Below are 24,258 nucleotides of genomic sequence, written 5' to 3' on the forward strand. Positions count from 1 at the left end.
TGCAATAGTCATCAAAAGTTTTAGATGTGAATTCTCCAGCATTATCCAATCGAATAGATTTGATCGGATAATCAGGATGGTGAGCCCTGAGCTTGATAACCTGAGCCAACAGTTTGGAGAATGCATCGTTCCTTGTGGACAACAAGCACACGTGTGACCAACGTGTAGAAGCGTCAACCAAAACCATAAAATATCTAAATGGTCCGCAAGGAGGTTGAATCGGTCCACAAATGTCCCCTTGAATCTGTTGTAGAAAAATGGGAGGATTCGAACGAATCTTGTCATAAGAAGGCTTAGTAATAAGCTTTCCCATAGAACATGTTTGACATGCGATTTCATGGATCGAACCTAAGCTTCGGGTTAGTGGATGCCCGTGTGAAGTTTTGAGGATACGGCGCATCGCTATTCGTCCAGGATGTCCTAAACGATCATGCCAAAGTGTAATTTCGTGCGCGGTCCCTGTGGTAGGGCCGGCCACATAGTGGCATTCTATGGGCCGTATGGTCGTAGTATACAGACCACTCGGGTTACGCTCCATCTTTTCTAGAATACGCTTCTGGCCATATTCGTAGGAAGTTACGCACAGAAATTCAACTCCGTTTTCTACGTGGGTTTCAGCGTGGTAATTGTTATCTCTAATGTCCTTGAAACTTAGTAACGTTCTTCCGGAACGTGGAGAATAGAGTGCCTCAGCAATGGTCAAGATTGTACCATTGGACAACATTATACGTGCCTTACCGTATCCTTCTATCAGGTTGGATGGGCCTGAGAGGGTTGTCAGAGGTGCATTCTTAGGTACGAAGTTAGTGAAATAGATGCGTTCACGCAAAACAGTATGCGTGGTTGCACTATCTGCCAGACAACTAACTTTCCCACTAGTCATACCTAGAATGAAAAATTAATTTGAATCGGTCACATGCATAAAAGTTTATAAAAACAAGTATCAATTCAAAATAATTTAATTTATTCAAGGATTAAAACTGAATATCCAAAATAAATCGCCAACTAATAATCCAAAACATAAAGGAAAATTGTTCAAAATCAACCAAAAAACAAGGTGGGGTTCGGCCACTAGGTGGAATTCGGACCCAATTGTCTTATTTCAACTAAAAAAATAAGTCTATGTCTAAGATTCTAATCTTCCATAGGAGTGGTATCCTTCTGAAAATCAGAAACCTCCATCTTTGTAGTCTCCGGTTCATCCACTTGCATGAAGTTTGATTCAAACTTCTTACGACGAGAATGATATTCATCTACAACCTTCTTGGGAGCACGGAAAATACGGGACCAATGGTCCTTTGAACCACAACGATAGCACATATCGTCATTCATTGTGGCAGGTGTTTTGCCCTTATTCTTGAAGTTCGGGGCCTTGGGAGCGAGGTTTGGGCGTTTCTGGGCTTTGTTTCCTCCCTTAGATGAGCCTTGACTCTGTTGACCTTGGTGGGATGGCTTCTGGCCGCCCTTACCACGCCTCTTTTGGCGTTTTGGGTGCTGATTAGTGCTATAATGTGCTTCAGGCACAATAGTAGCCCCAGTATTTCGAGCTTGATGATTCTTCATCAACAGCTGGTTCTGCTTTTCAGCAAGAAGTAAAACAGAGATCAAATCCGAGAACTTAGTGAACTTCTGAGCTCTATATTGTTGCTGCAGGACAATATTAGAAGCAGAGAAGGTCGAGTAAGTCTTATCCAGGAGATCCTCTTCAGTCAAAGTTTCATTGCAAAACTTGAGAAGTGATCGGATTCGACAAACTTCAGAATTATATTCATTCACAGACTTAAAGTCTTGGAAGCGCAAGTGCTGCCAGTCGTGTCTTGCTTCAGGCAAGAATATGTCCTTTTGGTGATCGAAACGATCAGCCAAAGCGACCCATAATGCACGTGGATCATCTTCAGCAAGGTACTCAGTTTACAGAGCGTCATGAATATGTCTTCGGATGAAGATCATAGCAGTGGCTTTTTCAGCTTCGCCAACAGGTGTATCTGTTGCTTCTTCAATAGCAGGACGCAAGTTCTTTGCAGTGAGGTGGAGCTTCACATCTTGAACCCATTTGAGGTAGTTCCTTCCAAAGACCTCCAAAGCGGTGAAGTCGAGTTTGTTCAAATTTGACATGTTCCTATCACAAAATGGATGGACAAGATGTGGTTAGTGTAATGGAGAAAAATCAATCCATTCACATAGGAGGAGAAAAATCAATCCATTCACATAGGAGTAGAACATGCAGGTTATAATAGACATGTATTGGTTTAATTTTGCATGAAAAACTTCGGGTTTCATGGGTGATATATTTAAGTGAAAACTTCAGGTTTTCAGACAAGGCATGTTTATAAGAAACTTCGGGTTTCAAAGTGATTATGAACTTCAGGTTCATATATTCCTGCAGACAAACACAAATATATATGCAAACAAATATGCAAAGAATATATGCAAAAATATTGTATAATGATAATTGAATTAATTTATTTTTGGTCTTCGGGGCCAAATGAAAGTGTGGGTGAAAATATAAAAACCCATATTATTTAAAAAATATTAAATAATAAAATCTCGGGGCCTAAAAATATAGGCCGAGAATAAATTTGCGGTCAAAAGAAAATATGAAGCCACGGGTGGCTTGAAAAATTTGGTCCGTGAGACCTAGGCCCAAAAATTGGACTGGGGAGGGTCTCGGGTGTAAGCTGCAGGCTTACGGGGTGGACTGGGCTGCGTTAAGCAGCAAAAAAAAAACTTTTTTTCTTTGTGCACGGGCTGGGCCGTGACATCTCAAAGCATCAGCAAGCCCAAAGGCGCTGATGCAGGCCGAGGGACAGGAGCCCATTAGGGCTCGGGTTACAGGACAAAACAAACCCAGCGGCGCTGGGTGTGCGTGGCCGAGGAAGAAGGCCGGAAAATTTACGACGGCACCACTGCAGGTGGTTGTCCATGGTTCAAAAATCACGGTGAAGGCCGTGGGGGTCATTGCTAACCATAAATTTGGACGGAGAGTGAGGAATTCTCAACGTAGTAAAACCTTAGACTCGTCGATTGAAATTTCAAAGAAAAAATCGACTGTCAATAAAAAAAAACTCGTCGGGGGTATCAGGGCATGGCTGCAGGCCATGTTGGTTGACGATTTCATGGGTGGCGACGCCTTCTGGGCGTCGGGTCTGGGTGTTAGGCCTGGAGCCGTGGCTCCAGGATTGGTTCTCGGCTCGGGAAAGGCACGGGTTCGAAGAACCCTAATTCCCCAATCGCAAAAAAAAATTTTCAATTCAAATATAATTATATGCATGTAAAATTCAATGAATCACATATTTATGTTGATGCATATGCAAATAATAGTTTCAATGCATGTACATATGTAAGATTCAATTCATGGCAAATATCAAATTCACATAATTGTAGCAATTTTGATTATGAAGCATACACAATTTATGTAGAATCTAAAATACGTAAAACGTAAAGTTGGGTCATGATCATGGTGAATGTTCATGCTATCAGGGCTTGCAAAATATCGAGTTAAAAGCTGTTGTTTGGAAAGAACTTGATTGCGTGATGATATGGATGAACTGGTTTGATGCAGAAAAAATTTCCAACGTCAGATTCCTAAGCGCAGCGGTAGGAGCGTGCTGATAACGTGTTGTGGTCTATATTTATCTGACAGAGAGACTAGGGCCGGCGGCAGAGATAGAGGAGAGAGATGTGTGTTTGTAGAATTGTAGGGGAATGTGTGTGTTGTTATCCCTCCTACATTGTGCCTTTATTTATAGTAGTAAAGGGAGAGAAGATATTCCTTCTCCTCCAAGTAATACAAGTTGTAATAGGAAAGGATAACTAGAATCAAATCTTATCTAGGATTTACACAATCATACTTAAACTAGGAATGTTTACAACAGTAATGAGTGTAGAATGAAAATTTTGGAATGCTAATAACAGTTCTTTAAATAAATCCGTGAATATTGGTATATGAATTTACCATAATGTGTGATAATTTATGGAAAGTTCATAGATCAAAACGCATGAATTTTTATTTGAGGGACTAAAATTTCGATTGGGCCAACTAATCTCCAAAATTGTCTAATATTGTTATATATTTTCTTTCTCTTGGCAAAAAAAAAAAAAAAAGCTGGGTGCTTACTTTTTTTTTTTAAGAAATAACGATATTTATTAAACAATTTTAACAATACATTAAATACGTGTACAAGATACAAAATTCAACATTACATTACATTAAACGTCACAAATCCAAATGACTAAACTAACAACTAAAAAAACCATAACACCAAAATGTAGAATAACCCACATCCGAACTGACAAATCCCAAAACAATCAAAACCCTAAATGAATCCATAACCCTGATCATGACACCTTGAATCGAAAATTTAGTAGCATCGAAGTCGAGGCATGCTAGCCATTACCCAGATGGGTGACGAAGTTATAAATGAATTTATCAACTATTAAAATCTACCGAAAATTTGGCAAAACTTCCCCTAAAATAGGGATAAGTGCAAATTAAAATACTTGGTAGTAATCACATTTATTTCAACTCATCCCTGAAAGACCACACTTCATGGGTCTCCGACTGTCTAATACATGTATAATCATATGTTCAGGCCATAATTGCCAAAATTCAAGTTCTACTAATAAAGCTGAGTAGATAACATACCTGGTAAGAATGTGTCAGAGCTTTGGGAAGAGGCCTCAACGCTAAATACGTCAACTGCAACTGCTACTGATTATGGTGACATAGCATATAGTTTCATACACTAGCCATAGCTAGTTTAAGCTGGATAATATAATCGTGTCATTACTGAGTAATCTCCATGTAATTACAAGTTGAGTGTATTGTGTAAGCTAGATGTCATGTCTATAGACAAGCTAATCATGTATCATACACATGTAAGTTGAATATCATTTTCGTAGACAAGCTAAGTATGTATCATACACGTATAAGCTAAATATTATGTCCTTAGACAAGCTGAGTGTGTATCATAAATGTGTAAGCTGGATATCATGTCCATAGACAAGCTGTGTATGTAATCATACATGTGTAAGCTGGATATCATGTTCTAGACAAGCTGAGTATGTATCATACACGTGTAAGTTGAATATCATGTACATAGACAAGCTGATTAGGCATCATGCATGTGTAAGTTAAATATCATGTATGTTGACAAGCTGAGTATATATCATACACGTGTAAGCTAAATTATACGATCATATACCATAAGGTATGGTTCTAATTCATAAAACCGATTTTCCTCGTAAACGTAACTAAAGTCATATTTAGCTAAGCCTCTTTAATGTTTGATGTTGCCGACATATTGGATATGAAGGTCCAATCACCTCTCTAGCTGCTCCCCCCAAGGGATTTGGATCCTCTCCTAAGCCTAAGGAGAGGATCCTCCTGACCAAGCAGTGTGGTCTGTTGGATGACTACAAACAAGGGGTCCCTTTAAAGTTATATTAATTATAGCCGTTGGATTTTTATCCAACGGCTCACCTTCTTGGCCAGGAGGATCCTCTTCTTGGGCTCAGGAGAGGATCCAAATCCCCCCCCTAAGGAGTCGTATCCTTGTCATTCTAGCAAGGTCAGTATCTTAGACCGAAACACAATAAAGTCTCATTCTAGATTGCCAGAAATAATTCAAATATTTAATTTTGTATTAATCTTATGGTTGTATTTAACTTTCAAATTAAATTGTCTACGTATCCTGTAAAGAAATTAAGCCAGTCGTAGTTCATCATTTAGTTTTATTTCGTCTTTCCAATGGGTGCATTTTTGCTCACCCACATTAACTTTGGTGTATGCTCACCATACACCTTATTAGCTGCCATGTGTCCTATCTTTTAACCCTGGTAAACTTGTTAATTAAATATATGTTTTTCAATTTTTGAAACTAATTTTAAGCATTAAAAATAAAAATAAAAATCCAAACCCCTCCAACGTTCAACTTCTCCACCCAACAACCTCATGAACACCCACCCACCCACAGCCAAAGATTCGATGATGATGATGAGAACATTGTTTTTACCTTTTCTTCCACTGTGACTATATGATCGTTGACTCGATAATCAAAGACCATACAACAACAACCAAAGACAACTATGACGGTTGCACAATTGCAGCCATGAAATTCGATAGCGGCCTCACCTAAAGAACCAGCCATTTCTCTTTCTTGGCGAGGACATTTCTGTGCACATATAGATTTGAATTTTTTTGCGATTTGGGATATATTTTCTTGGGGAGGACATTTGTTAAGTTTTCTTTATAAAATAAATTAGAGTTACAGTGGAATAAGAGGGATGGCGGAGGACGGAGGGCGGACGACAGAGATGGCTGATTCGCCATGGCTTATGAACAAAAAGATTGAAAGGGTGGGTGGGGGTTGGCTGGTTGGGGAAGTTGAAAAGCTTCTGGGGTTGAGTTTATTTATTTAATCATGTTTAAATTAGTTTTAAAAATTAAAAAAGATATATTACTTAACAAGTTTACTAGGGTTAGAAGATGAGACACAGGGCAACTAATAAGGTGTATGGTGAATATACATTAAAGTTAGGGTTGGTTTGGTATTACTATGTTTTGAAAAAAAACTGTTTCTGTTGTGATGTGAGAATAAGTAGCTGTGAAATAAAGCAATAAAGTGTTTGGTAAATTTTTTTGTAAAAGTGCTTTTTGGAAAGAAAAAAAAGAAGCAGTATTATAGTGTTTGGTAAACTTTTATGTAAAACAGTTGTGACTATATGAAATGACCAAAAAAGGTATAATACTAGATGTTCCATTAATTTAATTTTCTTAACAAATAAAAGATAGGACATATAATACAATAATTATCTAATATAACTTATTTTATTTATTTATAATTTTTTATTTTAATCTCTCTTTAGAATTCTAGAAGCACCGAGCCCTCAAGCTTCTCAATCTCCCCGACGATGGCGTCCTCAGGCTACTCCTCGACATTGGTAATATTTCAAAACCCAACTCCCCTAATCTTTCAATTCAATTTTTTGTAAAAAAAAAAAAAAAATCCAAAAGGGGTTTGATTTTATTCACTGAAATGGTGAAAAAAGTTGAGTGAGTGATTGAGGTTTTCACTGCAGGTTGTGGGTCGGGGCTCAGCGGAGACGCATTGTTAGAGAGTGGGCATCAGTGGATTGGGTTGGATATTTCCCAGTTGATGCTTGGTATGTGTTTTTATTTTGGGGTTTTGTTTATCGTTTTTGTATATGTTTTCAGCTTCTTGATTGCTTGTTTGTTCTAAATCGGAATTTCATTTCTTTAATGATCGGAGATGTGGCATTGGATCTGATCTGATCATCTCTCTCATCTATTCCGACTGATTCTCACTCGGATTCTGGGTTGAAGAGGGAAGATTGCAAGTAGGAATCTTTTTCTCGCTTGGATTCTGGACTGGTTCTTGCTTGGATTCTGGGATTCGATCCAATCGGTAAATTTAAAAAAATGGTTTCTCAAAAAGATTGAATCTTTTTCTTATTTGTGTATTTGGAGGATCTGGAAGGAGAATAAGGATGAATGTTGGTGCAGTGGTGGCGGTCGGTGTTGAGCAGGAGTCGGCGGGACGGCTGCGGTCCTACTCTGATGCAAGGGTGTGAACGGGTGTGAGGGATTCCACTTTGAGTATTAAGGACAAGGCCTGTCATTTTGTAAAAATGACGAGGGTGTTATTGGACTTTAGAAAGTTTCATTAAAGGTGACATGCCCCGATTCCGATATTCCCCGAATACCAGGATAGGCACGTGCTGGTCGACGCCCGAGGGTGACGAAAGCCATTTATTGAGTGCAAATACTGAAAACAAGGGATAGATAAGACTTATAAATATAAAAGAATAAAGAATATGCATTTAAGGAACGTGTTCAGAACATACAACTAACTAGAATACTAAAAGAAATAATATAAAATTGAAGAATAAAATAATGGGTCCTACACCAAGAGGACTCGAAGATACCGATGCGGAAGTGCCTTGACGCCAGGATTGTATGCCTCGATTCTAAATCCTGAAGGGGGTGCAAAACAAACATGAGTGGGCCAAGTTGATATATATATATATATATATATATATATAATAAAACCGTTATCAACATACTAACTCCCCAAGTTTTATGAAAACACATATATCATAATAAACATAGGTTTTTCGAAACCTAGCATGTCGTGCAATGTCTCAAACTATAACTCATATATATAATAATCACTAGTGAATGTCCAATATCCCTCCAGGCCCCATGCTAGCTTCCGTCTCTGAATGAACAATCAGAGGAAAATATCCCTTCAGGCCCCGTGACCCTGTCCCTATGCTAATAGCCAGAGGAAAACCACTTTATGCCTTATGCCAACACCATAACCGTCGCCCGGGATGGGCCAGAATCTATCCCTTCGTCTCGTAGTGGAATAGGGACCACTAGGTAGGTACAAAACCATTGAACATATATACATTTGAAAAGCAACTTCATAGTATGAAGTCATCCATCATCTATACTATAAAGAGGTGTTGTAAACATGTTCTAAATATCATATCGTCATCCATCAAATATTCTATAAGAACACGGGTTATAGGAAAAATAGTAATAATTCAAAATAGCCTTAGTAAACATGTTATCTCAAAGCGTTTCATAGAACATACTTGTTATATCATGCTTTTCCATGTATGCATTTCTACTATTAAAACATGCATATTTAGAAGGGGTCCACTCACAGATACTTAGCGCCAAATAGCCACGCAAATTAACGGAGACAAAACGCCACAATAAATTGCGCCTAAGCACATAAAGGGTACATTTAGTCAAACTCTACTCAAATGACTTAATTTGGGAAAACAAGTTCAGGACGTCGAAATTAGCCTAGAAGGAGTCCCAGATGGAAACCTTGTGTTGATGCACAAAATCAGTGAGGACTTTGGTACAACATAAAGTGTCAGGTTTTGTGACCTTCGCTTGGTTGCTTCGGTCACTAGTGAGGATAAGTATGTAAATGAATAGAGACAGAAAAGCAAACACAAGATATACGTGGTTCACCCAGATTGGCTACGTTCACGGAGTAAAGGAGTTCTCATTAATTGTGAAGGGTTTACACAAATACATAGGTTCAAGCTCTCCTTTTGTGAGTTCTAGTGAATAGTTTAGTAGAAAATGACATTAGGAAATATTGTGAGAGAATGATCTTTATTTATAGAAGAGAGTTTCTAGTTTCATTCTGACATTGACACGTTCGTGTTGTGATTGGCTTCTGATGTCGACACGTGTCGCGCTGTGATTGGCCTCCTGGTTGGAGGGAAACTCTTCTAGGTCCTTGATGGTATAACGTTGACCGGTGCTCAGTAGTTTCGGGATTGGTCAAGTATGGTACAAACAGTGATCCCTTAAGTGAATAGTTTAGTACAAAATGACATTAGGAAATATTGTGAGAGAATGATCTCTATTTATAGGAGAGAGTTTCTAGTTTCATTCTGACATTGACACGTGTCGTGTTGTGATTGGCTTCTGATGTCGACACGTGTCGTGCTGTGATTGGCCTCCTGGTTGAAAGGAAACTCTTCTAGGTCCTTGACGGTATAACGTTGACCGGTGCTCAGTAGTTTCGGGATTGGTCAAGTATGGTACAAACAGTGCTCCCCTAAGTTCCCGAGTGAGGGACGCTCCTCGGTTGGGGACTTGCGAGATCCAAGCCATTGAGTAATCACGAAACTTCTAAGTACCGAAGTATGGTATCATTTTCACTTACCTTATCTGTCTCATATGTAGATGTGGCATCTTCTCTGGAAGTACTTTTCCTCCATCCAGGGGTGATATCTTTAACCGATAAAGATGCACAAGGTAATGTATCAATTTCACTTGAAGCTTACTTGTAGTTTCGGGCTTGGTCAAGTGCGATACAAACCCTATAGTAGGAGTCCCCCAAGTCGCCGAGCTAGGAGATTTGTCGAAGGAGGTAACATACAAGGTAAGCAATCAGACTTCCAAGCAAGCAACCTGGATCGGAGGTTCGACTTCGGCTTCCTGTTGATTGTTCTCCTTCTCCTTGTGTCGTAAATAGCACCAAGGATAAGGAGAAGCAAATGGAGAAGAGATGATATGAAATACTTTTGCTTTTGAAGAAGTAACTTTCCACAGGCTTATTCTTGAACTAGGCTGGAGGGTTTTCTGGTTCCCTCCAGAGTATAAGGCCGACTCAAGAATTTGAGGGTAAAAAAAAGTCCATCAAATCTAAAGTACGTTCGACCTTGATGATATGGGATACTTTTGCTGTTGCCAAAGTAGTGGATGTATCTGCATGTGTTCTGTTACGCTTGTCTCCACATGCTTCCTTGTATCCTTCTCACTTGCCCTATTTGCTCCTCAAGCAGATGTGGTATCTTCTCTGGAAGCATAAGATGTTGAAGATGAGTACTCGAGAACAATGCCAGGTAAGTAATCAGGCAAGGGGTTCCAGGCAGTCAGTTCCTGACTAGAAGCTTGAATCCAAGTGTTGACTGATTACTCTCTTTCTCCTTGTCTTGCAGGTAAGAACAAGGCCAAAGGAAAAGACAGGGAAAAAGCATGATATGGGATGCTTTTGCTTTTAACCCTGATGATATGAGATACTCTTGCTCTGGTGTGGCTTGTTTGTAGAGGTATTATCTGGAGGAAAATAAGCTGAGTATTTTGAGAGACTCTGCTGAGAGTGCCCTTTCGGATGTGAAGAAAAGTTGAGCGTTTTTTTTATTTGCAGGTTTGCCTGGCTGTGGAGGATGGAGGTCGACATATATAGGAGTCTCCCTAACAACAAGTAATAGTGCTATTCTTTTACCCTTCTTGGTCGTAGCAATGTAGTGAGAGCTGCAAGCTTCACGTGTTTTAACTTTGTCAGAGCACTTTGAAAAAGTGGTATGTGGTATCTGGAAAGCTGATTTGCGTGTGAAGATTGCAGACAAGCTTTATCCAAGGAAATCTGGCTCTCAAAGTTCAGAGAGCGATGCCTTTTTGGTTTTCGAACAAGCAATCCTGTTGGGAGTAACGACTCTTGAGATTCGGATAACAGTATCTCTTCGATTTTTGAGAAAGTAATCCTGTTGGGAGTCTGGCTCTCGAGATTCGAAGAGTGGTTCCTCTTCGATTTTTGAGCAAGCAATCTTGTTGGGAGTGTTTTCTTGAATGTGAGTTGGGCATTTTTGCCAGTCTGCCTTGCCACGGAGCACGGAGGTTGACACACATTGGGACTTTCTAGTTATCAAGTAGTGGTGCTGTTCCTTTACCCTTATGGGTAATAGTAGGGTAGCTGGACCTTCAAAATTTATGTGTCTAAACTTTGTCAGAGATCTTTGGCAAAGTTATTTGTGGTACCCGATGAGCTGATGTTGCGTGTGGAAAGTGGTGCCTTTTCGGAATCCAGATAGTGGTGCCTCTTCGAAATCCGGAGAGTGGTGCCTCTTCGATTTTTGAACCAACGACCCTATTGCCCTTTCTTTTATAAGGGCACCAATTATGTGCAAGGAGTACATTCAGAGACTTATTGCTTGTAGGAAGTTTCCCCTTACTTCGGAGATTTATTGCACCTCATTTCTCCTTCATTATTTCTGAGAATGTCTGGCCCATCCGAATGTCGTTTTGACTTAAACTTTGGTGAAGAGGCAGCCATGCCTTCTCAAGACAACATATGGCGCCCCTCTTTCTTATCCCCTACTGGTCCTCTTACCATTGGAGACTCCGTGATGAAGAATGATATGACCGCTGCGGTGGTGGCCAGGAACCTTCTCACTCCCAAAGATAACATACTACTTTCCAAACGGTCTGATGAGTTGGCTGTTAAGGATTCTTTGGCTCTTAGTGTTCAGTGTGCAGGTTCTGTGTCTAATATGGCCCAACGCCTATTTGCTAGAACCCGCCAAGTTGAATCATTGGCGGCTGAAGTGATAAGTCTCAAACAGGAGATTAGAGGGCTCAAGCATGAGAATAAACAGTTGCACAGGCTCGCGCATGACTATGCTACAAACATGAAGAGGAAACTTGACCAGATGCAGGAATCTGATGGTTGGGCTTTACTTGATCATCAAAGGTTTGTGGGTTTGTTCCAAAGGCATTTATTGCCTTCGTCTTCTGGGGCTGTACCGCATAATGAAGCTCCAAATGATCAACCTCCAATGCCTTCTCCTTCTGGGGTTCTGTCCAGTACTGAGGCTCCAGATAACCACCCTCCGGTGCTTTCTCCTTCTGGGGCTCTACCGATTGCTGAGACTTCCCCTAAGCAACCTTTGTGAAGGCTCCCTCTTGTTTGTTTATTTTGACTCATGTATATGTACATATTTGTAGCTTATCGGAAATATTAATAAATAAGCTTTGCTTCATTTCAACGTATTGTGTTAAATACACCAAAGCCTTCTTCAGAAAGTTCTCTGAATTTTTTCTTTTGTTGAAACTTATATTGTTGAAGCTTTGTAAGTGAAGCATGTAGTTTGAGGTAGTGTTCCCTTAATTTCCTGAGTGAGGAAAACTTCTCGGTTGGAGACTTGAAAAATCCAAGTCACTGAGTGGTTGTGAGACTTCCGAGTATCAAGGTGCAGTAGCATATGGTGGGAGTCTCCCAAGTCTTCAGGCGAGGAGAGTTGCCGAATGAGGTGTCTTGCTTGCTACTAATTTGTCAAAGTAACGAAGCCTTGTTTTGATGTCACACCTTCATATATGCCTTATCCAAAAATATTTCAAGCTGGTTTTAGCTTTGCAAGGGCCCAAAATTTTTGTGTAGCCCAAAACTGCTCATTTGTTTTCAAGCCCACGAAAAGAGGGGATCCAGTGCCTTTGTTCATTTTTTATTTGGTTGGCAAGCCCAAAGAGGAAAAGAGGTATGTGCCCACTCCCCTTTATTTATTTTATATTATTTTTATTTTGTGAAGCCCAATGCTTTCTTGCTTCATGTCGGGAGGTAGAGAAATAATAACAATGAGACTCAAAGTCTCATCCCTTTGCCTGTGTCTTCTTCCCCATTTCCCTGGACTGTTCTCAATATGGCACTGTTCATTTATTCCTTTTGTTCGTCACTTTTTGTGGCCTTTAGCTTTTCGTTTGCTTTGCCTTTTCCTTTCTTTGCTAGAAAGGTTTTCATTTCCACTAAAAATCTGAATTATTCCAAAGCCATGTTGAAGGAAATGTAGGTGTTGGAGCCAAGGAAGTGAAGGAGGGAGTTAACGTAGAGTGAGCGGTAGCTCTTCAATATAACACCATTCTCTGTAGCTCAAATCGCAAGGTTGTCTTCATGAAAATTGTTCCTTAGCTTGTGAACTACAACATATCAAAATTTGAAATCCATCGGGGTAGTACAACTCTAGATATTCAGGTATGATGAGTGACTGTTCATCATTTTTCTGTTAACCCGTCAGACTTATTGTGAGCTTCGAAACTTCATGTTCTCTTGTTCAGATCAACATACTTTCTTCATCAAAGTTGTTCCTCATCATCGCTTCCATAACATATCAAAAATTCAGAACAAACTAACGGTTGAATATTTCCAGATCTTCGAAACACCGCAGCAGCTTTGAAGCTTGCAGAAATCTGACCGTCATGTTTGGAGCTTCAACACTCTAACTTCTGTGGCTCAAATAGAAACATTTCCTTCGTGAAAGTTGTTCATCTGCTCAAGAACTATAAGATGTCCAAAATTCAGCTCCACTGAGGAAGAGCAGGAGTTGCAGAAATTTGATAGATGGAAAGAGGCGGAAGAGGGAGAGGGAGAAAAAGGCTGCTTGGGTTGGATTTTATATAATTGTATGTCTGTTTATGATAGGGATATTGCGGATGTAAAACAAAAAATGTTTGTGTTTACTCATGTGTTGTTGTACAAGTTCAAGAGAATCTTGGTTTTGTGAACAAAATTTGTTTATTTGCCACAAGGTTTTGTGTTTGGAAAATAGTTTAATAGGTAAGGTTTATTGACTATAGATTTTTGTTTGGGTATATAGCATGACTAGTTGAAGCTATTTTTAGGACACAAAACTTGAATTAGCTTCGCACTATCTTGATGAAGAGTATGTGAAGCTTTTATATGTTGTGGTGTTGAAATTTTGTATTGTAGGTGAAGCTTTGGGGTTGAAGCTTGATAGGTGAAGCTTTGGTGTTGAAGCTTTATAGGTGAAGCTTTGGTGTTGAAGGGTTGAAGCTTTATAGGTGAAGCTTTTGGTGTTAAAGCTTTATAGGTGAAGTTTTGGGGTTAAAGCTTTATAGGTGAAGCTTTGGTGTTGAAGGGTTGAAGTTTTATAGGTGAAGCTTTTGGTGTTAAAGCTTTATAGGTGAAGCTTTGGGGTTGAAGCTTTATAGGTGAAGCTTTGGTTGGCACCATAAATTGATTTTGCTTCACACTATCTTGATGAAGATAGTGCGAAGCTTTTGAGACTGATATTTGTCCTCCATTGATGAAGCTTTTGTTGGCACCATAAATTGATTGTGCTTCGCACTATCTTGATGAAGATAGTGCGAAGTTTTTTTTTTTTTTTTTGAGATTGGTAGTTGAATCCCATTAATGAAGCTGCTGTGTTCCCCCTTCCTTTTTTTTTTTTTTTTTTGAAGGGGGGAACTGAAACATTTGAAATTTGAAACTCCCTAGTGTTAGAAGTTTGAAGATTTTCCATGTGGGGCTTTCTCATGGTTTGAATTTGAATTTTGAATGTCAATAGCCATGTTGAACTCTATATAAGAAGGATAAGTTTCCATTCTTTACCTTACCTTCATTTGCTGATCTTGAAGTGATTTTTGAAGACAGAGTGCTCTTTACTTGAGAGGGATTCTGGCATTGCTTTGCTGCACCATCTTCAGGTTGGTAATCTTCTCCACTAGATCGGATGTTTTCATTCTTGTTGAATTGTTTGAGTGTTCATGTATTTTGTTAAGAACATAATGAACTGGTTGAGCTTTTCTTCATGCCCTATGAGCTTCCTTATGTTTTGATCCTTCATGTAGTGATAGAGTTTGTTTCTGTTTGTTGTAGATGTCGGAGTCTGGAAGTCTTACTGATGAGGGTTCCCCTAGCTCTAGCTCTAGGTTTGAGCCTGCAATGTCAGGGTCTTCATGGCCTTTGTTAGAGTCTTGTACGAAAGAAACGTTGGATGATCCTCACAATTGTCAAACCTTAGCCAATATTGGTTCTTCCTCCATGCTAGTGGGTGAGGGGGTTGTTTGTGACACCATACCCATATTTCGCTCTGAGTTCACAGCGGACTATTTAGAAAATAACTTGTTAGATAGTGAAAAGCAGTTTGAGGCCCTAAGGCGATCATGTAGTATCCCCCGTAGTGTAGGAATACGTTTGATGCGTTGTGAAGAATTGCCTTTTGAGCCGCCCAAGGGTCATGTTATGTTCTATACCCAGACATTAGTGACCTTGGGGGTAAATTTACCTTTGCATCCGTGGTTGCAACGGATGCTGTTTTTTATTGGTTATGCACCTGGGTAACTCAACCCTGGTTTCTGGGATACCTTGATCGGGTTTTATATTATTTGGATGGAGTGTGGATTAGGTGGGCCTTCCTTCCATCAGTGGTGCTACTGTTATAAGATGCGCCCGGTGAAAGCATGTGCTGGTTATGCCGAATGTGCATGTCGGAGCGAGAGAGAGCGTATCGTCTTTGATAAGAGAAAGGCGTACTGCACATGGAAGAAACGTTGGTGCTTTCTTTATAATGATTGGGAGCATGCTAAGGGTGTCACGCCTGAGCGACGTGTTCCTACTCATTTCCAGACTGTAGGTTGTAATGTATCCATTTTCTCATTATTTGCTATTGTTGTGATTTTCTCTTGCTTCTAAGATTTTTCGTCATGCAGTGACACAAGGCACCATCAAACTCTCAGAATATGAGCTAGCTGATGTAGAGAAAGTGCTGAGGGTGCCCAAAAAAGATAAACATTTGGGTAAGCTACGACCCTTGTTTCGAAAGTACAGTTTCCAGCCCTTAGTTTTCGAGTGCCAGAGACGAGCGAGTAAGTTGTATCCTTCACTTGATCCTTGTTCTTCCCTCATTTTTTTTATTTTATTTTTTTTATATAGATATATAATGTGGTATTCCTTACTTTGATTTTCCTTGTTCAGTGGAGAAAGTGGGCAAGAAAGTGGAGACTAGCACCAAGAAAAGGAGAGTGCCCATGTTAGTTCCTTCAGAAGACATCCTGTTTCACAAGGAAGCTCGCAAGCACCGAGTGAGACCAATCATTAAAACTAAGTCTCGAGAAGAAATCCTCAGGGTTGCTGCCTCGAAGAAGCTGAAGCTGAGGCCATTGGATGTGCTGCTGCCATAGTTGCCGGGGAAGATAGGCGATTGCCGCCTCCTCTTCCTACTATCAATCCTATCTTTCCTCCAGTTAGGGAGCACATTGGGCAGAAAGGTGATCCTAGTTCTAGCAGCGAGGGTAAAGATAAGGAAGAGGTTGGCAGTGTCCCTTGGAAGGATTTGAAGGTTGCCATGCGGCCAAAGGACTTTGGGTATATCAACAATTGCCTGGTAGGCCGTCGATTCACTTTCGATGAGCTCGGAGAGCCCTTAGCTAAAGATGAATCGGATTGCGACCGGATGTTGAAGCTGTCTTCATATGTGAGTGTTACTTTGTCATTTCCTTGTTTTCTCCTCTTTATTAGCATTATTTTGGTAGTGATGATCGTCTTGTCATGCAGGTCATGGCTGAGTATCACAACAGACTGCGAGAGGTTGAGCGGTGCAAGGTGAAATTGAAAGAGAATAAGCAGCTTGTGCATGATGCCAGGAAGACGAGCAAAGCTTTGGCTGAGGCCATCCAAGTCAAGGATCAACATTTTGAGAGTTTGAAGAGGCGGAATGATGAGAACTTGAGACTCAAGGTACAGTTGGAGGCGACTAAGAAACAGTTGGAGACAACTATGCTCGAGGTTTCCAAGGTTAAATGGGAGTTGGATAGTGCCTTAGTTGAGGTTTCTGAGCTGAAGAGTAGTATCCCGACTGAGAAGGAAGCTGCTGTGAAGGAGTTCTTGGGTTCCCAGGCCTTTCTCCATGTCCTTAGACCTTGCTGTACCTGGGAAGTTCACTTTGAAAAAAGGAAGTGGATAGCTGTCCTTGATCTTCATGATGATGGAAGCGTTCTTCGAAAATACAGTGAAGAAATAGATGAGCATTATCGAAAAGGTGAAACCTTCGACCTTGCAGTTTATTCTAGCAGTGCAGATGAGTATGGCGATGAGGCTCGTGCTGATGAGCAGAGTCATCAGGGTGATGATGAGTTTGGAAATGCAGAAAATGGCGGTAGGACTCAGAGTGATATGATCAGGGGTTCAACCTTAGATGAGGATGACTAGAAGTGCTTTCACTTTCTGCATGTACTCTACCTGCACTGGTTTATTGTTTGTATGGCATGTGCCATGTTATAACCCTGAGAGTTTTTTTTTGTTTTGCATGTTTATGAGTGTTTGCATTATTAAGCAAATGTTTGTATTATCAAGCTTCAAGTGTTTGCATTATCAAGCTTCAAGTGTTTGCCCTATCATTGATGAATGTTTGGCTATGTTTGCATAGATCCTTTGTATAGTCTTGTTGACACATACTTAGATTTTATTTTGTATTGGAAACATTTGCATTGAAGCTTCAACATTTGAGTGTTTCATTGCTCATAATGTAAAAGAGTTTAGGGCCGAGTTGGCTAAATCACCTCTTTATTGAATTCATACCAAATGGTCTTTGTTACATAGGATGCCGAACGGCTGTAGCATAACACTTGTACAATGTGAGTCTATTTGTAATAGTACTTCAAGTGGTCAGCATTCCATGGATGGCCAAAGGTCTTGCTGTCGGAGCTTCTGAGCTTGTCGGAGCCAGGGCGGCTAATGCCGACGACCTCGAACGCTCCATCCCAGTTAAGACTGAGTGTTCCTTCACTCGGGACTCTATCACAGAGTAATCTTTTCTTCAGTACCCAGTCTCCCACTTTGAAAGAGCGAGGTTTTACCCGTGAGTCGTAGTAGTTGGAGATGCGCTGCTTATAGGCGACATTCCTCAGGTGAGCCTGATTTTTGTGTTCCTTGACTAGGTCCAGGTTGAGGGTGAGTTGTTTGTCGTTCTCACTCTGCATGTAGTTCCGGATTCAGTATGTTGCTTGCTCAAGCTCAACCGGGACAACTGCTTTTGTAACAAAAGCAAGTGAGGATGGAGTTTCTCTTGTAGAAGTCCGATATGAAGTGCGGTATGACCAAAGAACTTGGGGTACGAATTCTGGCCAACAACCTTTAGCTTTGTCCAAGCTAGTTTTCAGAGTGCGCTTGATTATTTTGTTAACGGCCTCGACTTGTCCATTAGACTGGGGATGGGCTGGAGAGGCAAAACATAAGTTGATGTTGAACTTAGAGCAGAACATCCTGAACTTCTTGTTGTCGAACTGCCGCCCATTGTCCATGACTATCGCATTGGGAATGCCGAATCTGCAGATGATGTTCTTCCATACGAAGTCTTATATTTTTTCCTTAGTAATGGTTGCCAAAGGTTCTACTTCAGCCCATTTTGTGAAGTAGTCAACTGCAACGATTGCATAGCGGACCTTGCCCTTCCCTGCAGGCATTGGGCCAATCAAATCAAGTCCCCATTGGGCGAAGGACCAAGGGCTGATCATAGGAGTGAGCGGCTCAGGAGGGGAGTGAGGGATAGTTGCGTAACGTTGACACTTATCACATGAGCAAGATATTCTGATGGCATCTTGGTAGAGTGCTGGCCAATAGTATCCTTGGCGAAAAGTCTTGTGTGCTAGGGATCGAGACCCAGCATGATCTCCGCAGACTCCTTCATGTATTTCCCGAAGGACAATTTCCGCATCTGCAGGTGTAAGGCATCTTAGGTATGGCAGGGTAAAACCGCGCTTGTAGAGTTGGTCATTAATGATCAGGTAGTGGGCATACTTGTATCGAATCTGCTTAGCTTGGACTTTGTCATTTGGGAGGGTGCCATGAGCAAGGAATTTATAAATTGGGGTGATCAAACTATCTCCTTGTTGTAAATTGCACACTTTCGCGACCATGGTGCTTGGTGCTGCCAACAATTCGACATGAATTTTTGTCCCAATCTTGTCTTCCACTGTCGAGGCGAGGCGAGCCAAAGCGTTTGCATGACTGTTTACCGCTCGAGGAACTTGGGTGATCTGGTAGTGGAAATGCTTGAGCAAAAATCGTGTTTGCGCAAGATATGCTGCCATGGAGCTATCCTTAGCATCAAAGTTGTTCGTGACTTGGTTGACCACTAATTGGGAGTCACTGAAGATATCAATTTGTTTAACCCCAAGGTGCTTGGCCAAACGTAAGCCTGCTAGAAGGGCTTCGTATTCGGCCTCGTTGTTCGATGCCTTGAATTTGAAACGAAAAGCGTATTCTATCGCCACTTTTTCGGGGGTAGTGAGGACTAATCCTGCTTCGTAGCCCTGTTGGTTGGATGAGCCATCAACATACAGACTCCATGCTAGGGTTGTTGATTCTATCTTTTGAGCTTCTGATGGTAATAAAGCTACTGCTTCAGGTGTAGAAGCAATGTCAATAGGATATGTGAAGTCGGCAATGAAATCTGCTACTGCTTGACCCTTTTCGGCTGGTTTTGGTTGGTAGGAGATGTCAAACTCACCCAATGCTATCGCCCATTTGATCATTCATCCAGACGTGTCAGGACTCTGGAGTATCTGTCGAAGAGGGTGATTGGTAAGCACGATGATGGCGTGTGCTTGGAAATAAGGGCGAAGTTTTCAAGCAGACATGACCAATGCTAGAGCTAATTTCTCACTGTTGGAGTATCGTGTCTCCGCATCTTGTAGGGCATTGCTAGCGTAGTAGACGGGCCGTTCGACACCACTGTCCTTTCGAATAAGAACAGAACTTACTGCTGAAGTTGAAACCGATAGATAGATAATGAGAGTGTCACCAACTTATGGTTTGGAGAGCAGATGGGCTTTACTCATGTACTCTTTGAGGTTCCTGAATGCCTTGGCACAGTCCTCCGTCCATGTAATGTACTTCTTATTTCCCTTGAGTGCTTTGAAGAAAGGAGCACATCTGTCTGTGGCCTTAGAGATGAATCTGGTTAAGGCTGCCACCTTGCCAGTAAGGCTTTGGATGTCTTTTGAAGTTATTGGCTCTTTCATGTCGAGTATTGCTTTGATCTTTTCGGGGTTAGCTTCAATGCCTTGTTGGCTAATCATGAAGCCTAAGAATTTGCCAGAGCCCACGCCGAAGGCACATTTGTTGGGGTTCAACCTCATTCGATACCTTTTCAGAATGGTGAAGGTTTCATATAGGTTGGTGATATGCTGGTCGGCATGTTTGCTCTTGACTAACATATCGTCAACATAAACTTCCATGCTCTTCCCGATTTGTTCGGTAAACATTAAATTAACTAGCCTCTGATAAGTTGCCCCTGCATTCTTTAGACTGAAGGGCATGACTTTGTAGTAATATAGTCCCATGTCAGTAGTGAAGGCTGTGTGTTCTTGGTCTGAGAGGTTCATGAGGATTTGGTTGTATCCTGAATAAGCGTCCATGAAGCTCAAGAGCTCACACCCTGCCATAGAGTCTATAAGTCTATCAATGAGAGGAAGGGGGAAACTATCCTTCGGGCATCCTTTGTTTAGGTCGGTGTAGTCGATACACATTCTCCACAAGACCTTTTGAAGCAGGAGACTTTCCTTGGTTGGATTTTTCTGAACAAGGACAACATTTGCTACCTATGTTGGGTAATTGACTTCACAGACGAAGCCTATGTCCTTGAGTTTTTCAACTTCTACTTTCATCGCCTCGTATCGTTCAACATCATAAGATCTTCGCTTCTGTTTTACTGGTTTGGTCTTGGGATCAATACTCAAGTGGTGACAGATGATATCGGGAGAGATGCCCGGCATATCTTTATATGACCAAGCGAAGACCTCGGCATTCTCTAGCAAAAATGAGATCAGCGACAACCGAATGGGTGGTGACAAAGTGGTGCCAATCTTCATCATGCGATCTGGATGGTCTTTGGAGATAGAGACATTTTCTAACTCTTCAACGGGTTGTGCTTGCTGGGTGAATGAGTCATCTCGAGGGTCATCGGGTTGACTGTTGCCATCATGAAGATCCGTGTTGGCTTCATCTGGACTGGTATTTACTACCTGGTTATGTATAGAGAGGGTCTCCTTGGGGACAGGCAGGTGTTGTTGCTTAACTAAAGTGTTGTAACATGATCGAGCACTAAGTTGATCTCCCCTGATGTATCCATTGCCGAAAGGGGTTGGAAACTTCATCAACAACATATGTGTGGATACCATGGCCTTGGGATCATTGATGCCTGTGCGCCCAAAGATGACATTGTATGCTGTCGGGCAATTGACCACTAAGAAGTTAGTGGTAATAGTAGCTGTGTAGAGGCCTGTACCAATGGTGAGGGGTAAGTGTATACTCCCTAAAGGTTGTACGATATCGCCAGAGAAGCTTATCAGAGGAGAAATCGAGCGATCGAGCAAATGTTCAGCTACATTAAATGCCTTGAAAGCTTCAGCAAACATGATATTGACTGAAGCACCTGTGTCTATCAGGATTCGTTTCACATCAAAATTTGCTATGTGAGCCTCCATGATCAGTGGGTCGTTGTGAAGGTAGATGATACCTCTTTCTTCCTCAGGGTAGAAACATATTGGATCCCAGTTAGGCTTTTGATACTTGCCTCCCCTAATGTCTTCCACGTGAAACACTTGATGGCCAGGTCTCAAAGTTTGTTCACTGTTTTTCATGGCCCTATTGGAAGATTCAGACATGGGTGTGCCGCCGCTTATGGAATATATCACATTCACCTGACGTTGGTTACGGTTATCCCTTGGAGGGTGAAGGAGGAACTAATCAATTTTTCCTTCACGTGCCAAAGCTTCAATATGATCACGGAGGATGATGCACTTCTCGCCATCATAGCCATTATACTCGTGGTAGCAACAAAACATGCCCGTGTTCTTCGTGGACTTGTAATCTGGCTGTTTTGGCTTTGGCTTTGGTATCAGGTGAGCTATACTGGGGTAGATGGTCGCGCATGTAGCGTTCAAAGGTGTGTATGTCTCATACCTCGGGGTAGGGCCTGTCTTGACACGTGATTGGCCCACTGCGTTGACTGCCTGGGGACGGGCGTTATTGTGATGATATCTTGAGTTATCGCGATAGTGCCCCTTATTCTTTTTATTAAAATGAGATTGGTGAGGATGGTAATCTTTCCTTTTGCCCTGGGATTGATATGTCTGCTGACTTGGGGAAGCATTAAATGAAGCAGGAGGGTGTGCTGCTACCGTTTGGAAGGTTGAGGTCTTCTTATTCGATTGGATCTGGCCTCCACTCCCTACTTGCTGATAAGGGGTGACTGTAGGGGGTTTCCCTTGATATGTCCTTGCCTCGGTGGAAGCATGGTTGTAAGCTTGTGCCATCACCTCAGAGTAAGTCTTCCAAGTGTTGGCATTGATCATGTACTTGAAGAAACAGTCACATAAGCCTACCGTGAAGGCCTTGAAGGAGGTCTTGTCATTTGCCTCAGCACAGCGAGAATACTCATGGCTGAAGCGGCCAACATACTTTCATAATGACTCGTCCGGCTTCTGGCGAATAGTGTACAAGTCATCTGCGGAATGCAAACGATCGGTCTGGAAGATGTGTTGAGAGACAAACAGCTTCCTCAACTCTTCAAATGAGTCTACTGTCTCAGGTGGAAGACGGCAATACCAGTTTAAAGCTCCACCAGAGAGGGTGGAGGGGAAGAGAAGGCACCGTTCTTCGTCGGTGTGTCTCCGGTAAACCATGGTGGACTCAAAGAGGTTAAGGTGTTCAATCAGGTCTTCCCTTCCAGTATAGAGTTGTAAGTCAAGCTTCTGCTTTGTCTTCGCTTGGAGGGGGTGTTGAGGATCCTTCTTGTGAGGGGGCCAGGCCTAGGTTGGTTCCAGTCAGGTATCTCGGCTTGACGTTCAGCCTTCAACTTGTTTACTTCCTCCATGAGCTATAGGACAAGGGGGTCCTGAGTGGAGTCGTGCACCACTGAAGTTTTCTTCCGTAAGTCCCCATCGCCTCTTGGAAGTAGGAAAGTTTGATCAAGATAGCGTGATTTTTCCTTGGAATCGCCACACTGACTCCTAGAGTGAGTATGTCGGAATATTTTCGAGTCCTCTGTACCTTCATGTTCTTCTGGGACCTGTTGCCCATTCCCTAGATTGGCTGCTGGCCTGGGTCGTGGAAGAGGACCGAGTCTTTCAGAAACTCTTGGGTCATTGATCTTTGAGCTTATGTGGATGAGATTCTCTTGACGTTGCTTTAGGAAGTCTCGACAATCGTGATAGACGGCTTTTGATCCTTCCACTCCCTCTGTGAGGAGGTGCTTTCCTCTACTTCTTCTGCTTCGGGTTGAAGCAGCTGGGTTGAGAGAAGTCTCCTATTGATTATCACATTGATGTGTAGCTTGATCCCTATCAGGCATGTCCGTGTTGGATATCGGTGACCCTCTGTGTTGGGGGGCATTCAGATGATTGTTGACCTCAACAGGGGCGATGAGCTTGTGTGTTTGAGCATGCCTAGCCTCGTGAAACATCTCGAAAAAATTTTCATATTGTTCCTGGAGGACCTTATTCTTCATCGTTATCTTGTTGTTCTGAACCTCTAGCTCATCGACTTTAGCTTGAGGAGTAACTCTATTTCCTTCCTGCTTTCGTTGCTTCTTACTAGGTCCAAGGGGGGTGTCATTCTGTGTGCTATGGCTTCTTTCGCTCCCCATGTCGGAAAGAGATGCTTGGCCAAAAGAAAGTGTACGAGGGGTGGAAACCAGTTTGACAAAGCTGAAGAGAGTGGGAATAAGTGTCGTTCCCACAGACGGCGACAAATGTTGATGCACAAAATCAGTGAGGACTTTGGTACAACAGAAAGTGTCAGGTTTTGTGACCTTCGCTTGGTTGCTTCGGTCACTAGTGAGGATAAGTATGTAAATGAATAGAGACAGAGAAGCAAACACAAAATATACGTGGTTCACCTAGATTGGCTACGTCCACGGAGTAGAGGAGTTCTCATTAATTGTGAAAGGTTTACACAAATACATAGGTTTAAGCTCACCTTTTGTGAGTTCTAGTGAATAGTTTAGTACAAAATGACATTAGGAAATATTGTGAGAGAATGATCTCTATTTATAGAAGAGAGTTTCTAGTTTCATTCTGACATTGACACGTGTCGTGTTATGATTGGCTTCTGATGTCGACACGTGTCGCGCTGTGATTGGCCTCCTGGTTGGAGGGAAACTCTTCTAGGTCCTTGATGGTATAAC

This window comes from Malus domestica, chromosome 05, assembly GCF_042453785.1.
Source record: "Malus domestica chromosome 05, GDT2T_hap1".
Taxonomy (NCBI): domain Eukaryota; kingdom Viridiplantae; phylum Streptophyta; class Magnoliopsida; order Rosales; family Rosaceae; genus Malus; species Malus domestica.